The sequence below is a fragment of the Trichomycterus rosablanca genome, chromosome 10, assembly GCF_030014385.1.
Source record: "Trichomycterus rosablanca isolate fTriRos1 chromosome 10, fTriRos1.hap1, whole genome shotgun sequence".
Classification (NCBI taxonomy): domain Eukaryota; kingdom Metazoa; phylum Chordata; class Actinopteri; order Siluriformes; family Trichomycteridae; genus Trichomycterus; species Trichomycterus rosablanca.
In genome coordinates, this window is record NC_085997.1 from 2,719,293 (window position 1) to 2,743,945 (window position 24,653).

At 43.9% G+C, this 24,653-nt stretch overlaps 1 protein-coding gene across 1 annotated transcript in view; it reads right to left on the reverse strand.

Moving 5' to 3' along the window:
* The window catches only part of ctbp2l (C-terminal binding protein 2, like), a 61,279-nt gene extending 36,873 nt beyond the window's left edge, over positions 1-24,406 (reverse strand). Inside the window, exon 1 of the mRNA XM_063002747.1 lies at positions 23,860-24,406. The gene's annotated coding sequence lies outside the window, so the exon portion shown is untranslated. The remainder of the gene's footprint in view (positions 1-23,859) is intronic.
* Between the last annotated feature and the right edge of the window lie 247 nt (positions 24,407-24,653).

The window sequence follows — 24,653 nt, forward strand, 5'->3', positions numbered from 1 at the left end:
CCTGAGCAGGGCATTTAACCCACAATGGCTTTGGATAAAAGCAGCTGCTTTATCCCGGTCAAGGTCGCAGTGGGTCCGGTTCATTGGGCGAGGGGCAAAGAAACACCCCTCATGGGTCATCACTCCATTACACTTGGGGCAGTTTGAAGTTTCTCCAGTTGGTCTTAGTGAGTGCACGTCTTCAGACTGTGGGAGGAAATCGGAACACCAGGAGGAAACCCACACAGACACGGGGAGAACATGCAAACTTCAAAGAGAAAGGACTCTGGTCAACAGACTGGGGAATCAACTGACCGCAGGATCTTCTTGCTGTGAGGGTACAGCGCTACCCACAACGTGACTGTGATGCCCCAGGATGCCTCAGCAAGCAGTTTATCCTGGTCAGGGACATGGTGGGTTTGGAGCCTTTTTTAGTGCATTCTGAGGACTGCAAACACACAGTGGACACATTCATTCAGAAGCCGTGGAGCCCAGCAGCGAGGTACAGATGAAGCGCGTCCACGTCGCCATTACTTCACTCTTACGACTGAGCGAGTTCACCCACAAACAAAGGTCAAAGCTAGTCAGGCTAATCGAGTTCTCTTTTAATTACGCCATGTTTTCATTCTCTCCGAGGTGGCGGCGGGTACACGGGTACCCAGGGGTTTAAACAGATCAAGCGTAACAAAAGTCTTTAAATCGACCTTATTACCGATCAAAAGAACGCGGAGTGCTAGCAAGCAGAAAAGTCCATTAGTGCGGGATCCAGGTGGACCGACACACCAATAAACGGACGCTTAGGTCAAACGGGACAGCAGCTGTCAGGTGCAGCTGTGGAGGACATTTATAACCCTCGTAAACAAGAGCGCGCCGCTGCTTTTCTTTCCTCGCGTCCTTGGTACCCGGAGCTCATTTCAGTTCGGAACAAAAGATCCAGCGGCTCGGCGTCCGGGTCGTGTTTATTCTGCCTTGTTCACCACAGCATAGCTAGCTCATACACGTGTTTGCTAACTAAATGTAGCTTGTTTCATTTCTCAAGATAAAAATAATCATGTTTAATGGAAGTCTATAGGAAACACAACATATAGAATATAATTATTGTTTATCAGTGCTGGATGAGCTACTTCACATAAAAAGCCAGCTATGCTACTATGGTTACTATAGACTACTATAACTATGGTAACTGCAGGGCACTCAGGTGGAGTGGTGGTAAATAAGGTAGCCACACAACCATCCAACCTTCCATCCATTCAGCCATCGATTCAACCAACAAACCATCAATTCAGCCCTCCATTAATCCATCCATCCATCCATCCATCCATCAACCATGTTTATCAGTGGTGGACGAGGTACTTCACAAATATAGCCAGCTATGCTACTATGGTACTATAGCTATGGATACTGCAGGGCACTCAGGTGGAGTGGTGGTAAATAAGTTAGCCACCCAACCATCCATCCAGTCATCCATTCATCCATCCAGTCATCCATTCATCGACCCAACCAACCAACCAACCAACCATTTATCCAACTATCAGTCCATTCATTAATCCAACCAACCATCCATCCAGTCATCCATTCATCGACCCAACCAACCAACCATTTATCCAACTATCAATCCATTCATTAATCCAACCATCCATCCATCCAGTCATCCATCAACCATGTTTATTAGTGCTGGATATGCTACTATGGTTACTGCTATGGTTACTGCAAGGCATTAGGTGTAGGGGCGGTAAAATACGCTAGCCACTCATCCATTCATCCAGTCGTTCATTCAGCCATCCATCCATCCATCGATCCATCCAACCAACCATCCAGTCATTCATTCAGCCATCCATCCATTGATCAAACCAACCATCCATCCAGTCATCAATGCATTGATCCAACCATTCATCCATCCAGTAATCCATCCAAATATCCATCCATTCAACCATTCAGCCGTTCACCCATCCATGCATTCATCTACCCATCCATCCATATATACATCCATTCAACCATTCAGCCATCCATTCATCCATCCATTTAACCATTCAGCCAGCATAGATGAAAAGCCAGAATAATGTAACTTGAGTTCTGAAAAGGCCCAATGCATACTTTTTAAAGGGGCCCCAAGATTCCCAGCAGCACCCCTGTTTATCCTGTTGCTTGCACCAACCAAATTAGGAGAATTTTAAACAAATACACTCGTCCATTCTGGCATCGAGTGGGATCTCTACCCCCGAACATTCGTATGCTAATGAACTCGCAGCTCCAAACGGAGGTCTGATGCGACTGGCTCGCTGCCTGAATTCTTCTCCTTCCTTCTGAGCCGCTGTTTGTAGTAAACATGATGATTGACTGACGCTTCGCACTTTAATTGCAACCCAGGGTGAAGTTTTGTGTTCTGTATTCACCCCCCTCCCTAACTTTCTCCTTCCCTCCATCCTCCGTTCGTTCATTAGAGAGTCAGATCGGGGGGAAGGGGGGCGAGCGAGCGGGGGCATCAGTCCTGGTGAAGCATGTCAAATTAGGAAAAGAAAGGAGGGGAGTGACGGCCCCGTCACCAAAGAGACTCATTAGAATAGCGGACGGCGACTGTTTCTTCAGCATGTGTGTGAGCTGAATCCGAAACCCGAAATACAGTGTATCACAAAAGTGAGTACACCCCTCACATTTCTGCAAATATTTCATTATATCTTTTCATGGGACAACACTATAGACATGAAACTTGGATATAACTTAGAATAGTCAGTGTACAGCTTGTATAGCAGTGTAGATTTACTGTCTTCTGAAAATAACTCAACACACAGCCATTAATGTCTAAATAGCTGGCAACATAAGTGAGTACACCCCACAGTGAACATGTCCAAATTGTGCCCAAATGTGTCGTTGTCCCTCCCTGGTGTCATGTGTCAAGGTCCCAGGTGTAAATGGGGAGCAGGGCTGTTAAATTTGGTGTTTTGGGTACAATTCTCTCATACTGGCCACTGGATATTCAACATGGCACCTCATGGCAAAGAACTCTCTGAGGATGTGAGAAATAGAATTGTTGCTCTCCACAAAGATGGCCTGGGCTATAAGAAGATTGCTAACACCCTGAAACTGAGCTACAGCATGGTGGCCAAGGTCATACAGCGGTTTTCCAGGACAGGTTCCACTCGGAACAGGCTTCGCCAGGGTCGACCAAAGAAGTTGAGTCCACGTGTTCGGCGTCATATCCAGAGGTTGGCTTTAAAAAATAGACACATGAGTGCTGCCAGCATTGCTGCAGAGGTTGAACACGTGGGAGGTCAGCCTGTCAGTGCTCAGACCATACGCCGCACACTGCATCAACTCGGTCTGCATGGTCGTCATCCCAGAAGGAAGCTGACGCACAAGAAAGCCAGCAAACAGTTTGCTGAAGACAAGCAGTCCAAGAACATGGATTACTGGACTGCCCTGTGGTCTGACGAGACCAAGATAAACTTGTTTGGCTCAGATGGTGTCCAGCATGTGTGGCGGCGCCCTGGTGAGAAGTACCAAGACAACTGTATCTTGCCTACAGTCAAGCATGGTGGTGGTAGCATCATGGTCTTGGGCTGCATGAGTGTTGCTGGCACTGGGGAGCTGCAGTTCATTGAGGGAAACATGAATTCCAACATGTACTGTGACATTCTGAAACAGAGCATGATCCCCTCCCTTCGAAAACTGGGCCTCATGGCAGTTTTCCAACAGGATAACGACCCCAAACACAACCTCCAAGATGACAACTGCCTTGCTGAGGAAGCTGAAGGTAAAGGTGATGGACTAAACCCAATTGAGCACCTGTGGCGCATCCTCAAGTGGAAGGTGGAGGAGTTTAAGGTGTCTAACATCCACCAGCTCCGTGATGTCATCACGGAGGAGTGGAAGAGGATTCCAGTAGCAACCTGTGCAGCTCTGGTGAATTCCATGCCCAGGAGGGTTAAGGCAGTGATAATAATGGTGGTCACACAAAATATTGACACTTTAGGCTCAATTTGGACATGTTCACTGTGGGGTGTACTCACTTATGTTGCCAGCTATTTAGACATTAATGGCTGTGTGTTGAGTTATTTTCAGAAGACAGTAAATCTACACTGCTATACAAGCTGTACACTGACTACTCTTAGTTATATCCAAGTTTCATGTCTATAGTGTTGTCCCATGAAAAGATATAATGAAATATTTGCAGAAATGTGAGGGGTGTACTCACTTTCGTGATACACTGTATCTAAGAATTTAGACATGCCCGCTTCCCAGGAGCGTAGGATGACGGAAAATGCGTCTGTGTAGAGAGAGCGCTACGCTAGGTTTTCAGACGATCCGTCTCGTGTGCAGAGCTCGGCGACCCACTCAGCCATCCAGGAAGTGTCTACAGGTTGCTATGGCGAGCTCCATCGCTGTTGCCATGACACCGACTCTCCTCTCCGCCCCTACTCCGATGGCATACCTGGACATTACAGCGCACCGTCCCCTCGTCACATCTCTCAACAGCCTTTATTTATATCACTTCAAAGAGTCACATCAAAGCTCAAACGGGCTTTTAAAAATGGACCGGCCAAGCAAACGACTATATAGTATATATATACATCAGCTCCACTTACCATATAGAAGCACTTTGTAGTTCTACAATTACTGACTGTAGTCCATCTGTTTCTCTACATACTTTGTTACCCTCTTTCATGCTGTTCTATAATGGTCAGGACCCCCACAGGACCACCACAGAGCAGGTATTATTTGGGTGGTGGATCATTCTCAGCACTGCAGTGACACTGACATGGTGGTGGTGTGTTAGTGTGTGTTGTGCTGGTATGAGTGGATCAGACACAGTAGCACTGCTGGACTGAGAATCATCCACCAACCAAAAACATCCAGCCAACAGCGCCCCGTGGGCAGCGTCCTGTGAGCACTGATGAAGGTCTAGAAGATGACCGACTCAAACAGCAGCAATAGATGAGCGATCGTCTCTTACTTTACATCTACAAGGTGGACCAACTAGGTAGGAGTTTCTAACAGAGTGGACAGTGAGTGGACACGGTATTTAAGAACTCCATCAGTGCTGCTGTGTCTGATCCACTCATACCAGCACGACACACACTAACACACCACCACCATGTCAGTGTCAGTGCAGTGCTGAGAATCATCCACCACCTAAATAATACCTGCTCTGTGGTGGTCCTGTGGGGGTCCTGACCATTAAAGAACAGCATGAAAGGGGGGTAACAAAGCATGCAGAGAAACAGATGGACTACAGTCGGTAATTGTAGAACTACAAAGTGCTTCTATATGGTAAGTGGAGCTGATAAAATAAACAATGAGTGTAGAAACAAGGAGGTGGTTTTAATGTTATGGCTGATCAGTGTAATTCCCCCAAATGAAAAGGACGAGGCAGAATCGAATGTAAGATCATGTGATCTGTACATGGCGGGCATTATACCGCCGAAAGCTTTTCTGTTCATTCTTCGTCTCGCCGCGTCGGCTGAATCGAGTTCTTGTCCGGTTTCGCTGCACTAATGCGGTCAATGTTATAAAGTCCATTCATACAGAAAATACTGCAGCTCCTTCTTCTTGGGTTCAGTGCTGTTCTAATGTTTACACACATTCGCATTCATGCATTCAGCATCTTTACACCCTGGAGGCCTGGGCTGACGGAATTTAAGTTTTTCCTTGTTTCTACACTCACTGTCCGTTTTATCAGCTCCACTTACCATATAGGAGCACTGTAGTTCTACAATTACTGACTGTAGTCCATCTGTTTCTCTGTATGCTTATTAGCCTGCTTTCACCCTGTTCTTCAATGGTCAGGACTCTCACAGGACCACCACAGAGCAGGTATTATTTAGGTGGTGGATCATTCTCAGCACTGCAGTGACACTGACATGGTGGTGGTGTGTTAGTGTGTGTTGTGCAGGTATGAGTGGATAAGATATATATATATATATATATATATATATATATATATACACTGTATATATTTTGTATCATGCTATCAAATCTCATCCTAACTGCAACAGGTCTTTTAACTGAATAATCAAACCACTGTATTGATTCTTCATTTGGGACCCAGAGGAGCGCTCGTAACAAACACGGCGTCTAGCTCGTCAGGAAAATGAACAGACCCTCAGCGCGTCTGACCATGAACATCCAACAAAAAAATCTCATTTTTTTCACAAGCTTTTCAAATATAGATTTTTTTTGGTTAGCTGATTAAGCGAGCTCGTTTCCAGCCGGCTGGATTAATAAAACGTGCCGGCTACACACACCGACTAATGGACTAGAATTTCACTAATTGAATTCCTCTCTGAAATGTACACAGCTACACGGATGGATTTAAGGCTGGAAAATCATTTATTTTCTCCGTGTAATAAATGTATTCTGCGACTCGATTAGAAAGCTTCGGGACAGATCGCTGCCCGCTGGTTCTGGCTGACGTCTGGAACCACGAGGCTGATCAGAAAACAGCGTTTATTATACTGTACATGAGCAAAACGACCAGAAGTAAATGAAGAGTAAAAAAAATACAATCTAGCAACACAACGTGCAGGTTAAATTAAAAACCTGACACATGTGTAAATGTATCTGCATCTGTTCTGTTTGACTGGAAAAAAATCCTTAGGTTACTGTGCCCATATAAATAAGGCTAGTTTGAATACACAGTGGCTCAGTGGGTAGCACTGTCGCCTCACAGCAAGAAGGTCCTGGGTTCGATCGCCGGGTCCTTTTTGTATGTTCTCCCCCCTTGCTGTACCTCAACAAATAGTGGTCAGGTCAATCTTTTACATGTCACCTGAATTAATTGAACCAAAATCAAGGCAAGCAAGTGAGAGTTAGGGGCCTTGCTCAGGGGCCCAACAGGGGCAACCTGGGAAATCTAAATCTAAACATTCTACCAAGCATTATGGTCTGTTATGGTCGTATCCAATTATCCGATTGCATTTCGCTTCCTCTCTACTGATGCTGACTAACACACGCCCCCTCCGAGACGTGTGCAGTAGCCGACCGCTTCTTTTTACCTCCACCAGTCTCGCGTACGCACTGATCCCCATTATCCCCCGTCTCTGTGCTGCGCCATCAACCAGCCAGCAGAGGTCGTAATTGCATCAGGTACGATGAATCCTCTCCAGCCTCCGACCCGACGGACGAGCCGATCGTTGTTCGTAGCAAAGCTGAGATTCGACTCACAAGTTTCAATTCTGGTGCGCTGGCGTGTTTTATCACCTGAGTGCCTGGAACGGGAAAACGTGAGTAAGTGTGAGGTGAACATGTGGCTGTAAACATAAACATATCTAAATCTAAGCTTAAATCTACTTTAAAGGCAAAAGTATGTGGACGACCTTTCTAATTATTGTGTTTAGGTGTAGAAAATATATATAACATGGGGAAGGTATTTTCCTGTTCCAGCATGGATGCACCTCAGTTCACAAAGCAATGCCCATTAAGGATGGTTTGATGAGACTGGTGTGGAGGAACTCCAGTGGCCTGTATTCCCAAAGTGAAAAGCCCTCCCAGAAGAGTAAAAACTGGTATAGCAGCAAAAAGTGTGGAACAGCATGTCCGACAAGCTCATTACCAAGTGTCCACATACTTCTGCCCATATCGTGTATATCAGTGCTGCGACGACAAATCCATCACTTGTTAGAAGTTAATAAAATAAAAGTCTTGTTTATACGCACGTGAACCTGAAAAAGAGCAGCCAAGCAGAGTGAAGAGCGGCAGAATTCCGGCGACAGCGTTAGCATTTAGCGCTCTCGCTCAGCGTGGCATTGAGTGACGGCGCACTCAGACCCGACTGTTCAATCGGTCACGTTACACTCCATCAAACTCCACCGACTAAACCAGCGAGTGCCTGCCGCTGCCGTTCAGCCGAGCGTGGAAACAGAGCGCAGCTCATGACTGACAGGAAGGTAAACAGGAGCACAGGAAGTAGCACCGAGCTAACCAAACAGGCTGAACAAAATAAACAAAAGCCTCCGCTAAATGCCATGACCGCCGGTCTGTCCGAAAACCTTGTGAGCTGCCTTGCTGCCTACTGCCTACCTGATCAGCTGCCTCGGTAGAGAGGATTGCAATAAGACATCGAACTTACATGGCGGATTATGATTACTTCACTGCAGTTTTAGCTTACTATGCTAACACAGTTAGCCTCAGGCTGTTCAAACTGACGGGCTGAGGCGGCACAACCCGCTAGCACGCCAGCTAACGCTAATGTCTCCCTCCGTGTACCAAAAACTGGTTAAACTGTCCCTGATGAGCCCGAATTTACAAATAAACGACACTTGTATAATTACACCTTTATACAAATTCAACTACATTTCAATTACATTTGAAAAGAACTCTGTTGGTTGCTCCGCATTCGTTTGTCATTTTTTGTGAGAAAAGTCATGCCGCACTGCATGCTGGGATTGCCTTCATTGCTGAGGAAGAATCGGACGATCCGTCGTCATTCAGTCAGATTATCACTCAGAATTAAGGCGCCTCAGTAGGAGCATTTTAAATTATCTAAGAATTTAGACACGCCCTCTTCTCAGGTGTAGGATGACGTAAAATACGTCTATGTAGAGAGATCACTAGGTTTTCACACTGACCCCATAAATAGATAGACTGGACTGGTTCTGCTGGTTTCCCATCCTGGAAGACTGGTCTTAGGCTGGTCCAGCAGGTACAACCAGCCTATCCAGCATTTTAAAAACCAGACTGACCAACCTGAACCTGCCTGACCACCAAAGTGGAAAAATCAGCATAAAATCCAAGTCACAGATATCAAGGGAAATTATTATGTCTGTTTTATAACGATCTAAATCATCCTGAACCATAAACTGGACCCTTGAGGGAACATTTCAAGCCTCCTTATAAAATCTGCTGTTTGCATTTAGACACCGCTCTGCCTAAACATGCATATTCATCACTCACGCTCATCAGAATGAAGCGGCAGATGATAGCACGACGGGTGTATGCCCCCCCATTTCATAAAGAAAGAAGCGAGATTATGAGATCCAACCCTTGAGACGAGTGTTTAATCCAGTTAAACAGCTTTTAAATGCTCCCCTGGCTCGGCACGTAACGCTCGGCTTGTGGAAACGCTCAAGTACTTGCTAAGTAGGGGAGGACGGGGACGAGGGACTGTGTTTTAATAAGTCACGGCACAGCGGCCAAAATCCAAAACACAGCAAAAAAAAAAATCATAAGCACTGCTTACTAGGGATGTAACGATACACTCTACCCACGATGCGATTCACGATACTGGGTTCACGATACGATTTTTTTCAAACTGAAATTGAAGACAAATTATGACGTTTCCTTTTATTATTTCTCTTAAAAAACAAAATAAAATACTGTATTGGTGCTTATCTTTTATTTATCTAAATAATGAATGCTTTTTATTTCTGAGGTAGGTACAAACTATGCAAAACAATTTTGAATTAAGCCCAATTTAGCTGAAAATCCCCGAATTTGGCAACCAGGCGTATAGCACCAGTGACGTCAACCAGGCGCCCTCTGCTGTTTAAGGTGAATATCGATTCATTTTACATGTCAAATCGATTTAAACCGTGGAATTTTTGAATCGGTTATTAACTGTATTGTGGTAAATCGTTACATCCCTACTGCTTACCTTAGCTTCTGTTCTTCCAGATGCTATAACATTTATAAGCGTATGTCCCATTAGGAATTGAATCCGTTATTTTGTAAATGTGCTTATAATTAAAAACCTCCAAACTTTTCCCAGTTGTGAAGTAAAACAGGAAGTCGTTAGAAAGCCGATCAAGCGTTTTTTTTTCTACCACGTCATCTGTGTGACACAAACTGAATAAATGCAAATAACAGCATTTCTTACTAACAATTACAATCAGAAGCTCTGATTGGTTCAGAAAGCGCTCTTTCAAACATCAGCGCCAATTCTGTAGGAGCGTTCCATTCACCCCAGTTGTTCCTCTGAAGTGCACTACGTAGGGTGTTCCACCAATTTAAGTGAGATTCCAATTCAAAGGTAACAAAAATGTTTAAATGAAGCGAACTTCAAACGCTTCAAACGCGACGCTTCATCACAACGCCGGAAGCTGGCTGGAACATTTACACATTGCGTGCGTTGCGGGTTAAGACGACCGGAGCGTTATTAAAGAGCATAATATTTATAATAATAATAATTAGATAATATAAATGCTGTATATATATAATTGTTAACACATGCTGACACTAGGGACTCTCGTTGTTTATGAGTCATTTTCTTGTGAGTCATGAGTCGAGTCATTTGAAACGACTCCCCATCTCTGCCAGGCGGTGGGCTAGAGTGCCAGTCTGCTGCTCCACTCAGCGCCACATCTGACATTTAATTCTGAATAATTTTAGATCTACATGAGTAACGTTTACCTGAGTCACTGGTTCTTTTCCCTCAGTATGAGTAAACACTGCTGGTCTGTGCTGACTAAACTTCTGTCCTCTCAACGTTTCAGACTGCAGACGTTCAGCTCTGGATCTAAAGGGGTTATAATGCTGCATTGAACTCACCCCCGAACAACCATGAAGTAGAGGAGGTGTCTACCAACTGGGTAGAGCAGCAATGAAAAATGAAACAGCTCTTCTGATACTGCAGCCAACTCTTGTTTACCGTTCCAAATCTTTTCCTCCTCACAGACTTGCTTGGCATCAGGACAGACTTTTCAGCTCAGCAGAAAATAAAAATCCTGAGGTCAAAACAAAGTCTCCTCCAGCAGGGAGGGGCGGCGTGGATCCGGCCGTGTTTTATTATTTTTACTCTAGTGAATAACAAGGAGAACGTTACTGAAGGTGATCTGCCCCAGCAGCTGGGATGAATATTGATAATGTGAGGAGGTAATTTTTCTATAGAAGCTAGTCCAGCTCTCACACAGCTCTGTGTAGCCTCGGTGTGTTTACGACCACACAGGCTTTCTTCATTTCAGAACATCCTACAGGCACATGAGCTCATGGGTCTGTCCAAAAACCCCATGATCTCTCAAGGGTGGTACTATTATTATCAGAAACACAATTTCCCAACCCCTTTTTACCTTAATGTATAAGTGTAGAAGTATCACTAACTGCTGTAAAATATGGTGGCGGTAGCATCATGTTATAGATCACAGTCTGTTTGAATAGGGTTTCTTGTCTTGGAAAGACAAACATCCTTTTCCTGTTTAGGCTTTCTGTCCTTATCTGAGATCTGTACTGTCCTTGCTGATGAAAAGCCTCCCTATAACACGATGCTACCACCACCTTATTTCACACCGAGAGTGGTGATACTTGTCTTAGATTTCCGATAAAAAAAACCCAGTGATCTCTCTACACAGGCGCACATCCCACCGACGTGTTTCTGATCCTGATCTGTGAGGGATTCAGAACTGAACAGGAAAATCAGATCAGACGTGTACATTTTATTATCCACGCTCCTCTCGGTGCTCACAGTATGATATTTAATCAGGGTCGCCCACGGGAATCTGCTTTCCGCCGCGCCAGCTCGCCCGAACGATGCCAAGTGAGAACAGAGAGAACGTCAAGTGCAAACGATGTGAAAATAGAACAAATATTAGAGTTCAACCCACAAGAGACGCCGTCACTTAGTCAGGCTGGAGCTCTGCGTGTACGTTCGTCCCGTCTCTGGGGATTCGTCTCAAGCTGACAGAACTACAGGTCCAAAAATGCTAACGCTAATGAGCAGCCTTGAGAGACGATCGTCAAGGAAAACGTACTAACTGTTACTAAGAAGAAACCTTAACAACATTTAGTGGACGTTTTGTCGATGTTTGACATATTTCAACCCCTTTTTCTTCCAATTTAGCGTAGCCAACCCACTGCTAGGGACCCCAACGGCAGCCCAGGAGGGTGTATATTCGACGACACACTTATCCTCCCACACTTCAGTGTATTTGCGCATAAGGTCGTCTTCACGTACGGTGAACCACGCCCCTCCACTTTCTCTACTGGCGCCCTGGGCAACCAAGGTCCTTACACAGCATTGATAACCCCGCCCCTTAGTCCGGCCTTTCCCATCCAGCAGACTTGATGCCATTTTTGTCTGCTGCAGGCATTAGCCAGTTTTGTCTACAAGAGGGCGCCCAGCCGACCGGTAGCAGAGCCGAGATTCAAACCCGGGGGCTCAGAATCTCAGCGCTGGTGTGCTAGCGGATTATCCCACTGCACCACCTGGGCGCCTTTAGTGGACGTTTTTTATCCGAAATTACTTACAAGTCAAGCAAATCGGGGTCAAGGGCTTTGCTCAGATGCTCAATACTTGGTGCCAACTTGGCGGTGCTGAGGCTTGAACCAGCGACCTTCTAATTATTAGTTCAGTACCTTAACGGGTGAGCATCACTGCCCAGTCATCACTGCCTACAAGAGCATACAGGATTGAATTCCTTGGGGCACCTGGGTGGCGCGGGGATCCATTATGCTGCCCACCACCACAGAGAGGTCACCAGTACAGTCCTGGGCGACGGCGAAAGACACTGGTCGTTTCCCAGAACCGGAACCCAGCTCCACATCAGCGCCCGTTTCTTCCAAACTGAACCGACTTCCCTTCCTCTAATTTAGTTCCTACCAATTCCGCTCCACCTCCCACCACCAGCCGGAGAGGGGTGCAACGATAAAGCCGGGCGTCGCTGCCAGGCTCGTTTCCTCCTCCAGACGAGTCTACCCCGCTATCTAATCTCGTCCCAGCTGCACGACGTGTCAATCCCGGCTAACCAAGTCCGGCGTTTATTCTCTCCCGCTCGCGCTTGTGTTCTCGATCTCCTCCCATAATCCCGTATCAGCCAGAGATCTCACAGGCTTCCAGAAAACAGCCGTGTGATTCTTCAGCAGTGATTCTTCAGTAACAATCAGATGGTGGGCTTACGAGCGGCTCCCTGCCGGCTCCAGATGGCACCATGTCCGCCGCTTCCAAAAAAACGTTAGTGCTGTCTGCCCTCCGCTAACTACATGTTTTCAGGCATCCGTTTTGGGCCACATGTGAAGGTTCAGCAGCTGGATGGTAGGGGTGGTACTATTAGATTATTCGAGTCATTGGGTCTGTCTGAAAACCTAGTGAGCTGCCTTTCTGCCTGCCTCAGTAGAAAGGATTCTATCAGTAACACAATCTTCCAACAACTTTTTACTTAAATGTTTAAGTGTATTAGTATTACTATTCCTGCTGTAAAATATGGTGGCGGTAGCATCATGTCATAGATCACAGTCTGTCTGAATAGGGTTTCTGGGTCCTTGTCTTGGAAGGACAAACATCCTTTTCCTGTTTAGGCTTTCTGTCCTTATCCGATGAAAAGCCTCCCTATAACACGATGCTACCACCACCTTATTTCACACCGAGAGTGGTGATACTTGTCTCAGATTTCCAATACACAAGCCATTACTACCTAGTTAAGGAGTCTTTGTATTATAGTGAGAGCAAAGAGAGCTCAGCGGTTACGGTGGTGGGCTAATAAGGAGAAGGTTGCTGGTTCAAGCCCCACCACCTCCACCAATCCTAGGTACAACTGAAAGTCACTTTGAAGTTTGGTGACTGTCCCGTTCCATAAACAGTTACAGCATCCTTTCCAAAGCAATTCCAAGCAAAGTGAGGCCTGACTAAGGCAGTATGGCTGTAGTTTCATTCATTCTGCAGGATGGATTGAACTAAGATCACAGGCACGTTCTGTGTCTTTGAGACAAAGCTTCACTAAGTAGGAACACAGTTTTCCAACCCCTTTTTACCTAAATGTACAATATTCCTGCTGTAAAACATGGTGGCGGTAGCATCATGTCATAGATCACAGTCTGTTTGAATAGGGTTTCTGGGTCCTTTACCTGTTCAGGCTTTCTGGCAGAGCGGAGCTTGCTGATGAAAAGCCTCCCTATAACACGATGCTTCCACCACCTTATTTCACAGTGAGAGTGGTGATACTTGGCTTAGATTTCCGATACACAAACCATTACTACCTAGTTAAGGAGTCTTATACTGAGGGCAGAGAGAGCTCAGCGGTTAATGTGACTAGTAAGGAGAAGGTTGCTGGTTCAAGCCCCACCACCTCCACCAAGCCCCCACTGTTGAGAACTTAAGCAAGGCTCTTTACCCTAGGTACAACTGATAGTTCTCAGTAAGGGTGCTGACCATTCCATAAACAGTTACAGCATCCATTCCAAGCAATTCCAAGCAAAGTGAGGCCTGACTAAGGCAGCATGGCTGTAGTTTCATTCTGCAGGACGGATCGAACTAAGATCACAGGCACGTTCAGTGTCTCTGAGACGAAGCTTCACTAAGATTAGATCTGGGACTCGTTCCGAACGCTCGTGCGGAAACAAATGCTAGCTTTGTAAAGCAGCGGGAGAGAGATGAGGTTGGATCCTGAATCGCACCAACTGTGGAGGACATCTGTACCCCGTTCAGTGCCGCCAAGAAGACGGCGCACGTGTTGGAAAGCTTGTTAGAGAACATTCTTCATCGCAGGATGAAAAGCTTGATGGTGATGATGATGTTAATGGTTCCAGCCTGATACGGTCACCTTGACGATTAACCGATGCTAAACTGACCCTCCCACCCGCCGGCTCAGCCCGTATTTACCGGTAATGCCCAGCCCAATTAGGCGGCGAGTGGATGAAAATGACCCGTCATTTAGAGCCGGCCGGTTCCTCGGTCCTCACAGGTAGAGCTCATTACGCTCCAGCAGGAACAGCACACACATAATCATCATTTATCTCTGGCCCGAGGCCAGCGGTTCCACCTCTGCGTTCTGCTAACAGCGTCTGGTTTTATATTTTCATTTCTGTAACTGCCCTCCTGCCACAGCGGTTATGCCCTCTCATGCCAGCACACTGTGCATTAGCGGAACCATCCCAAACTCCTCTTAAATGACTGAGTTTGGTGTTTCGGCCACGCCCACCGCTACTATAAAAGTAATTACAGGCTATTAACCTTGTGGCAACATCCTCAGTAAATAAGAGGGTATTTCTGGTCCCGTGGTTCAAACCCCTCAGAGGAAGTAAATGAACCCTCTCCAGACGCTGACACTAATACTGCAGTTATATTACAGATTGCTGTCAGTGTTACAGCACATTCACACTCGCTTCCTCAACGAGGGACAAAATCTGCAATGCTGAGAACAAACAGCACCATCTGTCCTGCCTCACCAGGGCACGGGTCTGCACGAGTGTGTGTGTGTGTGTGGTGTGTGTGTGTGTGTGTGTGATCCGCACAGTTCCGGCATGAGTTCTTCCAGACTGGCTCTCGTGTATTTGGGGAGGTTTTATGTAAGCTATGCATGTGGAACTGAACAGGAAGTATTAATCGTGCTCACATTTATACATTTCCAAAATGGACTGGCGTCCTCTCCGGGGTGTGTTACTAAACAGCACTCAATGATTTGGAGAAACCGGACCCATCACAACCCTGACCAGGATAAAACAAACAAAAAAAAAGAACAAAAAAAAGAACAAACAAACAAAAAAAAGAAAATTACATGAAATAAATGTTACGAGTATTTTTTCCTCGTAAAGGCTGCAACAAAAATATCAGTAATAAATCTTTATTAGAGTAAATACATGTTCTTTTGTAAAAAAAAAAGTCCCTGATCTTGTAATTTCTTAATTCCTGTAGCACATTTAAAGAACCGATTTTGTCCATTTTTATTATTATTATTTTTATAACTTTTATAATTATTATTGTTATTATTATTTGTATTACTAATGTTATTATTATTATTATTAATTATTATTATTATCATTGTTATTTATTATTATTATTATTATTTATTATTATTATTTATAATAATAATTATTATCACTATTATTATTATTATTGCTAGTAATATATTACTACTACTGTTATCATTATTATTATTTTTACTTTAATTATTATTGTTAATGTTATTATTATTATTTATTGTTTAATAGTATTATTTATTATTATTATTATTTATTATTATTATTACTGCGACTACTATTATTTATTATTATTATTATTGCTATTAATATAATTACTACTACTGTTATTATTATTTTTACTATTATTATTTATATTATTATTTTTATTATTGTTAAAAATATTATTATTATTAAAAATATTATTATTATTATTATTTTATTATTATTTATATAATTATTTTTACTATTATTATTTATATAATTATTTTTACTATTATTATTTATATTATTATTATTATTATAAATATTATTATTATTATTATTATTGTTATTGCTATTAATATAATTACTACAACTGTTATTATTATTCTTACTATTATTATTATTATTATAAATATTATTATTATTATAAATAATATTATTATAAATATTATTATTTATATTATTATTATTATTGCTATTAATATAATTACTACAACTGTTGTTATTATTATTATTTTTATTATTATTATTATTATTATGAGAGCTGGTAGGATGTGATTGATTTCCCGCTCATGGCTGAAGTCACATGGGAATCGATTCTTTTCCCGTTTTTCTGCCTCTCTCCTGTATCCCGCGTCCCAACATGAGATGAAACACACACTGGACTGACGTACACCCCTCCCCACGCCCAGCCCCCCATCCCCGACTGACTTTTACTGCGTCTACAAAGACAAACCCGGAGGTTTTGAGCGGACCACAACGGACCCTCGAGCGCTCCGAGAACCGACACTCTCGGGTCCTTGAACCCTAAATCCTCAAAGCTGCTCTGGGGATAGCTGTACAATGGCTGGCCCTGACCTCTGACTGGAAAAATTCAATAATGATTACACACGTGTGAGAACAAAGCAGGGATTCCCACACACACACACACTGTATGGACAAAAGTATATGGACAGCCTTTCTACTATCAAGCTCAGATGTTTCAGCCACACCCATAATTAATTATTTAAACACTAATAAGCAATTGTTTAGAAAGGGTGTCCTAATATTTTTGTCTATATAACAGTAACTAAACTACTACGCTGGATCCTAATGAGGTGGTCGTAATGTTTTGGCTCATCAGTGTATACCTCTATTATAAATCTATCTATAAGCTTTAGACTCTCAGACAGATCAAACACGTAAGAAAACATCAAACTTCCCAGTTCAGATTCCGACCGTAAGTGGGTTGTTGATGGGAGGAGGGTGAGCGTGGGTGATCACGCAGGGTAAATAGTACAAAGGTCAGCGGGGGTCGTTCAGCGCCGCTCTGGGCCTGCAGCTGCATTTAGTGAAGAAAGACAGAAAATCCCCAGCATGCACTGAGGTCTGCAGTGGAAATCCCACAGCAGCTCTGCACACAGATTACACACTAAAGGTCATGTGATACTAAAGCTCCGTCCTCTGGCTAATTAGCTCCCATCATCTTCACGCTCCGGCGCTCTCGGGAAACGGGATTCATCCCTCTCACTTTTTTCTCTTTCTGATAGCCAAGCTGACCAAACGGTCATAGCGGTGAACTACACTAACTAACCCACCGCCACTGAGTCTGGGTGATGCCACCAGTCTGGCTCGGCTCTCAACATACACAACTGGATGTGTTTAAGGAAGGAATGACCCAGGGTGTTTAGCCTCCTCGCCCCTGCAGCAGCGACTCCTACTGTCCAAGATCTCATACAAGGCTTCACTACATCCAGAAGTCGATGGTTATTGGAATGTTCAGGTGTCCATAATCTTTACGAAAGAACGTGTGACATCACTGACAGCTCTGGAGTGCGCACAAATCCCCACATGCACAGTCCAAACGCCTGTACAAGGCTTTGGAATGATCAGGTGCGCAGTCCGAGGTATTACTGCCTTGCGGCCAGAGTTTCCTGGTGAAACTGGACCCCCAGCGACCCTGACCAGGACCAAAACAAAAGTAATAAAGCAGCTCTAAGTGTTCATTACAACATACTTTAGTTAGAAGGTTCTAATGCATCACAGAATCAAAGACTTCACACCCACACGTTCACACCCAGGGCCAATCTAAAGCATCCAATCCACCTTCTGCACACTTGCACTCACAGGAAACAAACAAAGACGTATTGTCAACATCTGTCCTGCCCCTGGTTAAGGCCGGGTGCTCTACAGATGATAGAGAATCCCTCCATGTTGCTACAAAAAAAGTGTAGCCCAGTGGTTATGGTACCAAACTAGTAATCAGAAGGTCTCTGGTTTAAGTCCCAGCACTGCCCAATTGCCCCTGTTGGACACCTGAGCACCCGACTGGCGCCCTTAACTCTCAACTGCTTGTATTAATGCACGTTTGTAGCCGAAATTAACCAACTTGTGACAATAATCTACAGGATGATGGAGCACCAGGTCGCAAAGACATCTCAAACTGGTCCCATTAACTTGACAGTAATGGATTGAGTTCTTCAATGACCTTCCCAGTAAGCAGATCTGAATCTAATAGAAAGAGCATCTTTTGGATGTTAGTGCAGAAGATGAGCAGCTGAGAAGTCTGAAGCGATGGTGTTAACATGGACCAGAATCTTAAATAAATGTTAAAAGTGGTTAAGGTAAGGGACTAGTAATCAGAAGGTCTCCGGTTCAAGACCCAGCACCGCCAGATTGCAACCCAACTGACGCCCTGAACTCTCAATTGCTTGTATTAACGCTTGTTTGTAGCTGAAATTAACCAACTTGTGACAATAATTAACTTGACAATAATGGATTGAGTTTTTCAATGACCTTCCCAGTAAGCAGATCTGAATCTAATAGAAAGAGCATCTACTGGATGTTCAAGCAGATAAGACGTCTGAAGCGATGGCGTTAACATAGGTCAGAATCTTAAATAAATGTTTTTAAGTGCTTAAAGCACTGGACTAGTAATTCAGAAGGTCTCCGGTTCAAGTCCCAGCACTGCCAGATCTCTCAATAGCTTGAGCTGTATACAGTCACAATTGTAAGTCGTGTAACGTAAATATAAAGCATTAGTGTCCAGTCTGCTGCTCTCACGGTCAGCCCTGTTTTAAAGCCTCTCTCCCGACGAGAGCTCGACTCTTTTGTTGCGTTGAGGCGTCCACCATCTTAAATGTTTCCTTCACAATGACAGAAGGAAGCACGGCTGTCTAAAAGAGAGCACATCTGGAGCACCCGCACCCCTCCTCCATCCCTCCGTCCCTACCTCCTGCATTCTCTTTATTTCCGACACTCTCGCCCGCCCTCTGGCTCCTTCTCTTCTGCTCTCGCTTTAGAATTCTGCCGCTTCTCTCCTGCGTCTCCTTCCTCTCGCACTCGGACACACAAAACTGACCACAAAACTGACCGTGTGAAATCCGAATCTGGTCAATGAACCAAAATCAACCAAATACTTTTAATCCTGGCATGATTCACTGGTGATTCAAAACCATGTCTTTAATTAATAAATGTAAATAATTTGCATGTGGAATTGTTTTCCAATAGCATGCACAGGAGCTGCATGGACACTTCAAGTTATAAAGCTAATAAAATAAGCTAATAAAAAGAATAAATAATAAAAAGAATAAATAAGTAAAAGTAATAAAATAATAAAACAGTAAATAATAAAATAATAAATAATAAAATAATAAAAATAATAAATAACAAAATAATAAATAATAAAATAATAAATAATAAAAGCTGTTTGGGGTTTAGGTCATGTGAGCGTCCATGACTGTCAGAACTCCTCAATCTGACCTGATTTGGTCATCATAATTTGTTGTTGCAAAGCTTTGAGGTTTTTTTGAGATTCGTACCAAAAAACCGAATTAATCAGTAGCCAAATACAGTAGAATACTATATAATATTATAAAAAATAATATTATAAATATTATATTATAACAAATACAATAGAAACATTTTCACTAGCGGCCCAAGACTTTTGGAACCACAGTGTGTAAATATTTAAGAAGTTGCTTGGATAAAGTCGGTATCTGTAGTCTTTGCGGAAATTCAAACTTTAAGGTTTGTGTTTAACAATTTAACGTTTTTCATTCATGCAGCGTTCAAGTGCCTCACGTTTACTGCTTAATCTGCGCTATGAGGCGTCCTACAATCCTACGGCAATTCAGTTAGCAAGATGTCGAAGTCTAAAGTAGCTAAAAGCACGACTCAGGTAAGTGAGTTTGGAAAACTGGCAACCAAATCTCTGGACGCGGGGTGGGGGGGTCAAAACAGGGACAAGAATGTTTGTATCTGAGACGGTCGCTGCATGTTCTAGGTTTACATTCAACTATTACAACTAGTGAGGTAGCTGTGCTGTGTATTGTAGCTTCTATTTATTCTATCATTCAATTTATGAGTCTAATTTAATGACTGCCGTGAAATGTGGCTCTTTACTTAAAAAATCTGTGAAATTAAGCACATTTTCCTGGGAATTTATTAGGGCCCTGGGTATCAGCGTAGAAAATGATACGGTCAAGCATGATTGTGGTGGATTTGGGGTAGGGATTTAAAGCAGAAAGTGGACATGAAGAATTTGTGAATTCTGTCAAATCTGCACCAAAACAACAACAAATGTTAAGCAAAGATCCGAACCAAATATGAGGTGCTGTGTGTATATTATTGACCCAGCGATTTGTGTCAAATTTTCAGAAATAAAAACCTTAGAATTTAAATTAGATTAAGAAAGAAGCACAAGCTCCAATCAATCGTTCATTGTGTAGCCCCACTCTACAACCCCTGAGCGCCGGTGGACCCGGCCTTCGCCCTGCTAGCTTCGTAAATCTATTCTGATTAGCCAGGTTTAATATGTCAAGTACAGAAAGTGTAATTAGTTCCCTATTGTTAGCGTAATGAAGTCTAATCAGATTGAAGCGCTCGCTCCACTGAGACCATCATTAAAACAGACAAAAACATCGAACCGGCTAATAATTCTTCATTAGCACTAATCAACACATGGCCTTGCTAATCGACTACACCGTTTAACCTGGTACCTCCAACACGAGGAGAAACGAAACCGTCCGACCTGGTCAGTCGTCCCGACAGGCGACAACCTGTCCTGGCTCAGATTTGTATACAGCAATTCATTCCAATCAAACAGACCCGATTAAAAACTCATAAATAGCATGAGCAGGTCCATGGAGGTCCATCTAACATGCTAACTTCTTTACTGGTCCATTTATATTGGCACGCACACAAATTTACAACCTCCTCAAACTTAGTGGTTCCAGTAACACACCCACCATCACATCTATGAAAAGTTAGATGCTTTTTGCTAGTAAGCCCTAGTGAACATTAGGCAACTCACCTCTCCTCCCAAGACACACTTGAGTCCTGAGGTAAATGGAAGACCACACTGGGTTCCACAGTGGGCTGAGGCTACACTGAGCACAGGTTCGACACCGGACAGTAGATGATTGTCCTGATTTCTGCTGGTTTGGGGTGTTGGGGTGCTATTACCGTTAGTTAGCTATTACTGAAATGACCAGCTCAGTTGAAACACAGAGACCAGAAGAGAAGGACAAGCCACCAAAAGTTTATGGACACCTACTGTCATGGACACCTATGTACAGTGGTGCAGGGGGTGTGTTCTCGGGGCACATTTTACCCCCTAAAACCAATCGGGAACTGTCTGAGCGCTTCTGTTTATAGCAGAAATGAACCAGCGTGTAACAACAATCTACAGGATGATGGTGCACCAGGTCACTAAAGCCATCTCAAACTGGTTCCAGTAATGGGTTGAGCTCCTCGATGGCCTTCCCAGTTACCAGATCTGACTCCAATAGAAAGAGCATCTTTTGGATGCTATTTGCAGCTGAGAAGTCTGAATCAGACTCTTAAAGGAACGTTGTCAACACCTTGTGGATGGAGGCTGATGTTCTGAGAGCGCAGGAAGTTCTACAGAGTATCACTCTGGTGTCCAATTAGTGTTGGTGCGATTTAGAGCTGCCAATGTACATACTGGCATGTTTTGAAGTAAGGAAGAATCAGAGACATGAGAAGAACAAGCCAGACCTCCAACCTATAACCATAAAAACTCTTCTGACCAGAGTAAAACAAACTTGGCGCTTCGTGCGGAATAAATTCAGGTCCATCTCAGAAGAACCAGGATGGATCCTGACGAAGGCTTATTTGTAATTGAATGATGGAAATGTGTATTTGTAAGAAGTGTGTGTGTGTGTGAGTGTATTTGTGAGAAGTGTGTGTGCGTCTGTTAGTGTGTATCTGTAAGAAGTGTGTGTGTGTATTTGTAAGGAGTGTGTGTGTGTGTGTGTGTGTGTGTGTGTGTATTTGTAAGAAGTGTGTGTGTGTGTGTGTATTTACGAGGGAGTGTGTGTGTGTATTTGTAAGAAGTGTGTGTGTGTGTGTGTTTGTGATGAGTGTGTATTTGTAAGTGTGTGTGTGTGTGTGTGTGTGTTTATGAGGAGTGTGTGTGTGTATTTGTAAGAAGTGTGTGTGTGTGTGTTTGTGATGAGTGTGTATTTGTAAGAAGTGTGTGTGTGTTTGTGAGGAGTGTGTGTGTATTTGTAAGAAGTGTGTGTGTGTGTGTTTACGAGGAGTGTGTGTGTGTGTGTGTGTGTATTTGTGAGGAGTGTGTGTTTGTGAGGAGTGTGTGTGTGTGTTTGTGATGAGTGTGTATTTGTAAGAAGTGTGTGTGTGTGTGTTTATGAGAAGTGTGTGTGTGTGTGTGTGTGTGTGTGTGTTTGTGAGGAGTGCGTGTGTGTGTGAGTGTATTTGTGAGGAGTGTGTGTGTGTGTGTGTTTGTGAGGAGTGTGTGTGTATTTGTAAGAAGTGTGTGTGTGTGTGATGAGTGTGTATTTGTAAGAAGTGTGTGTGTGTGTGTTTGTGATGAGTGTGTATTTGTAAGAAGTGTGTGTGTGTGTGTTTGTGATGAGTGTGTATTTGTAAGAAGTGTGTGTGTGTTTACGAGGAGTGTGTGTGTGTGTGAGTGTATTTGTGAGGAGTGCGTGTGTGTGTGAGTGTATTTGTGAGGAGTGTGTGTGTGTTTGTGAGGAGTGTGTGTGTATTTGTAAGAAGTGTGTGTGTGTGTGATGAGTGTGTATTTGTAAGAAGTGTGTGTGTGTGTGTGTTTGTGATGAGTGTGTATTTGTAAGAAGTGTGTGTGTGTTTACGAGGAGTGTGTGGGTGTGTGAGTGTATTTGTGAGGAGTGTGTGTGTGTGTGTGTGTGTGTATTTGTGAGGAGTGTGTGGGTGTGTGAGTGTATTTGTGAGGAGTGTGTGTGTGTGTGTGTGTGTGTATTTGTGAGGAGTGTGTGGGTGTGTGAGTGTATTTGTGAGGAGTGTGTGTGTGTATTTGTGAGGAGTGTGTGGGTGTGTGAGTGTATTTGTGAGGAGTGTGTGTGTGTGAGTGTATTTGTGAGGAGTGTGTGTGTGTATTTGTGAGGAGTGTGTGTGTGTGAGTGTATTTGTGAGGAGTGTGTGTGTGTGTGTGTATTTGTGAGGAGTGTGTGTGTGTATTTGTGAGGAGTGTGTGTGTGTGTGTGTGTGTATTTGTGAGGAGTGTGTGTGTGTATTTGTGAGGAGTGTGTGTGTGTGTGTGTGTGTATTTGTGAGGAGTGTGTGTGTGTATTTGTGAGGAGTGTGTGGGTGTGTGAGTGTATTTGTGAGGAGTGTGTGTGTGTGAGTGTATTTGTGAGGAGTGTGTGTGTGTGTGTGTGTGTGTGTATTTGTGAGATGTTCTACAGAGTATCACTCTGGTGTCCAATAAGTGTTGGCGCGATTTAGAGCTGCCAATGTACATACTGGCATGTTTTGAAGTAAGGAAGAACCAGAGACATGAGAAGAACAAGCCAGACCTCCAACCTATAACCATAAAAACTCTGGAGCTGAGAGGAACCCGCACTTCTTCTGACCAGAGTAAAACAAACTTGGCGCTAAATGCGGAATAAATTCAGGTCCATCTCAGAAGAACCAGGATGGATCCTGAAGAGAGCTTATTTGTTGTTGACAGGTCAGGAATCCTTAAAATATCCTCAGCTCGGCGTGTCCACTCCTCCGCTCTTTCCTTTCCGTCCGTGGCGCAAGCGGGGCGAAAGAACCGCAAACACGGACACGCGTGAGATCCGGTCTTACCTGAACACGACGCGCTGTGCTGCGATCCGAAGTTGTTTAAGATCCCTGTAAGACCCCGAGAAGATCCGCAGCGTCTCTTCTGCTGCCGAGCTCCAGTGTTTCCACAGCAAACCGCTACATAAACCCAGTGATCCCAGTAAAACCAGTACAATCCACACAGATCCGCCGAACAGGTGAATAAACGCGTGAAAATGAACGGGTGAGGAACTGGATGAAGCTGCGGCTGGTTTAGAGAAGTAAAGCCTGGTCTGAAGCTCCAGCATGAGGGAGATGTTCCTCTCTCTCACACACACACACACACTCTCTCTCTCTCACACACACACTCCCTCTTTCTCTCACACACACCCTCTCTCTCTCTCTCTCTCTCTCACACACACACACACACACTCTCTCTCTCACACTCACACACTCTCTTTCTCTCTCACACACACACACTCTCTTTCTCTCTCTCTCTCTCTCACACACACACACACACACACACTCTCTCTCTCTCTCTCACACACACACTCTTTCTCACACACACACACACACACTCTCTTTCTCTCTCTCTCTCTCTCTCTCTCACACACACACGCTCTCTCTCTCTCTCTCAATCTGTCCTTTATTTTAACAAGGCGGGATTTTGGCTCCGCAAAACCAATGACACACACACACACACACACACAAAGCCCAAAGAACAACAAGCCACGCCCACTTCACACACACACACACACACACACTTCTTACAAATCACACACTAACAGACGCGCATACACACACACACACACACACACTTCTTACAAGTACACTGACCC